General features: G+C 33.0%; 1 long non-coding RNA gene across 1 annotated transcript; it reads left to right on the top strand.

Annotated features, from left to right (window-relative positions):
- Nucleotides 1–335: 335 nt before the first annotated feature.
- On the top strand, nucleotides 336–2,246 carry LOC148760731 (uncharacterized). The gene is made up of 3 exons (XR_016028198.1): nucleotides 336–452; nucleotides 1,107–1,192; nucleotides 2,030–2,246. It is a non-coding gene; the product is annotated as an uncharacterized LOC148760731 (long non-coding RNA).
- The last annotated feature ends 795 nt before the right edge of the window (nucleotides 2,247–3,041 follow it).

Below are 3,041 nucleotides of genomic sequence, written 5' to 3'. Positions count from 1 at the left end.
TCAAATTTGACAAATTGGAGAATGGTATGAATATAAGGGATGAAAAATATGTCTATGGGCAATTTTTCAATTTTTGGGGCAAAAATGTAATTTTTGACTTTTACGGGGGTAAAAGTGTAAATTGAAAAAATTACTCCACCGAGACTTTGGATGAGTCTGAGAATTTTATCTAAGCTATGAATATATGAGACAAGTGCATGGTGAAAATTTGGAAACAAATGGATGAAATTTTAAAGATGGGCCAATGGGAAAGTGACACATGGCATTTTTTAATGAAATAATATTATTTTAATGAAAAGTCAGCCATTTAAACCCAAATTTTGAGTGCTGGCCGGCCATAAGGAAGAAAAACAGAGGAAATAGAGAGGAAAGGAAGAAGAAAAGAAAAACCAAAGAGAAACAAGAAAATTCAAAGAGAAATTCGCGGTTTTCGACCGTTTACGCGTCTAACGGTAAGATTTTTCGATTTTAGCTTGATTCCTACCTTTCCTATGCCTTTATTTCCATTTAGCATGCTTGAGGAGAGAGATCAAAAAGTGATATCAAGGGCTGGACGAAATTCTAGGAGAGAGAAATTGAAATTTTTAGGTTTTGATTTTTAGTTAAATTGATAGTTTTAGTTAGTTAAATGTGTTTAGAAATTAAATTGGGCAAGAAATCATTAAATTTTCACAATACCCACTCTTGGCTGGATGCTCAATGCTGTACAATGATGATGAATTGATTTTATTCTAAGGGAAATGAAGAGAAAATGATGAAAAACGATTAAACGTGATAGAAAAACAAAGTAGAAAATTTACCGAGTTAATGTCCCATTTTTGGCCGAATTTTCCAAGGAAGGGAGTGAGCTGATTTTTGTTGTTTTTAGAAGGTTATTGGCTGATATTTGATGGTTAGAAATGTTGGAGAGAGAATGGGATGATTTAGAGCTAAAATGGAGCGCGTTAGCAATTTATCGGGCAAAGTGCCAAAAATAGGTTAATACCGCATTTAAGTCGTTTTAGGCTATTGCATTTCATACCATGCATTAGTATAGGATTTAAGTTAATTATATAGTGATTTAGCATCAATGTGATGAATTGTGTAAATTTTTGTAATGTGTCTAGGAGGAGAGCCTTTCGGAAAAGGCAAAGAAGTCGTACCCGACAAGTAGTGATCGGGGCGCTTAGAAAGCTTTTAGTTTGTACAAACGGTGAGTAAACTTATTATTATTGTAAATTATCTAGAGTTTATTTTAAATGCCCTTTATGTATTTTATGAAATGAGAACGAGATTAAAACGGGATTTTTGATGTTTTAGGAATAAATGTGACAAATAAAAATATATTGTATTGATTATGAAATTGAGTAATTGGAGGCTACAAATTGACTTGAAAAATATATATTTTCCTAGGAATGGCTTATGAGAAATGAGTATATGTGGCTATATTTTGTGAATGCATTGGGAAATTTATGTAAGTTGTTTTACTATGCAGGCTGGATAAATAAATAAAAGCCACGTTATACTGTCGAAATTTTATTAAAATTGGTGGGTTAGTCACTGCAGTGACGGGTTTCCGTGGACTGCCTATTAGAGGGGCACGGTAAACCCAGTTATATAGTTACTCCGGTTGTAGAGGCGAGGAGGGTAACTCCTGGGGTAGTATTAGAGTTCACTTCACGTCGAACCCCCACGTGAATGTGTAACTCGGCCAACGCCAAGGAACGGCTGGTTTTAAAAATAAAAATGTGTTTCACGTGTGAATATTTTAACACCCTTGGCGGACTCGGTTAGATGCCTCGGCCAAGGTATCCCCGAGGATTAGTTTTGGCTTGAGCCTTGTTTTAATAAAAGACATAAGCCTTAACAATTGTTTTGGTAAATTACAAATATTTTGTGGTTTAAGAAATAAATTGAAAACCTTATGAAATGGGTTGAAATTTGTTGTTTAAACTTGCCTCCATTTTACTCGCCTTTAGATATTTATGATAATGTCTGTTTACTCATTGGGATTGCAAAATCTCACCCAACTCCTTTCCACCCATTTCAGGTTCAGTATAGACTGTAGATACCTGATCTCATCGAGGACTACTATTGGATCTGCATTTTCCAAACCGTAGGTTCACAGTCCTCTTTACTTTTGTTTATTCGGGGGCCCTCTTGTTATTGTAAATTAAATTAAATATTTTGGCTTACTGTATTTCAGTATGTATAAATTTATTTAGCTTTTACGCTATAAAAATTATTCACGTATAACTCTATAAAAATTGTTTTATAAGAAAATAGAATATTTCCCTTAATATTTCTTTTATTTTCTTATTATATTCAAATAACCGTAATTTCGTTTTAAATGAAGATTTTAGACTTTTAAACTCATTTTGAATATGAATTATGTATTTTGTACTTGTATAGTACGTTTTAGCTAGTTTTGAAATTTTTGAGAAAAAAATGACCAAAATACCCTTGTGTGGCGAAAATTTTATTTTGATTGTTTTTGATCTAAAATAGTATATATTCTCTAAAAACTCGATATTTAACAATGATTGCTCACAGGAAAGGAAAGAAACCGATATGTAAGCCTTGCGGGGTTCCGGTTGGCATTCTGGATAATGAGTGTCAATCGGGACATCGCGGCGATTGTCATGGGCCTGAGGGAGGTTCCGGGTCGTGACAGCAGTGACTAAACCCACCAATTTTAATAAAATTTTGACAGTATAACGTGGTTTTTATTTATTTATCCAGCCTGCATAGTAAAAGACAGCTTACTTTCTATTCCCAATGCAATTATAAAATATAGCCATATATACTCATATATCATAAGCCATTGATAAGAAAATATATTTTTCAAGACAATTGGTAGCCTCCAATTGCTCAATTTCATAATCAACACAATATATTTTTATTTGTCACATTTATTTCTAAAACATTGAAAATCCCGTTTTAATCTCATTTTCGTTTCATAAAATACATAAAGAGCATTTCAAAATAAACTCTAGATAATTTACAATAATAATAGGTTTACTCACTGTTTGTACAGATGAAATGCTTCCTAGGTGCCTCGA

The sequence above is a fragment of the Theobroma cacao genome, chromosome 9 (genome assembly GCF_053813885.1).
Source record: "Theobroma cacao isolate CCN51 chromosome 9, ASM5381388v1, whole genome shotgun sequence".
In the NCBI taxonomy this organism is placed as follows: Eukaryota; Viridiplantae; Streptophyta; class Magnoliopsida; order Malvales; family Malvaceae; genus Theobroma; species Theobroma cacao.
The sequence above is the reverse complement of the archived record's forward strand: the minus strand, read 5'-3'. Positions and strand labels throughout refer to the sequence as shown.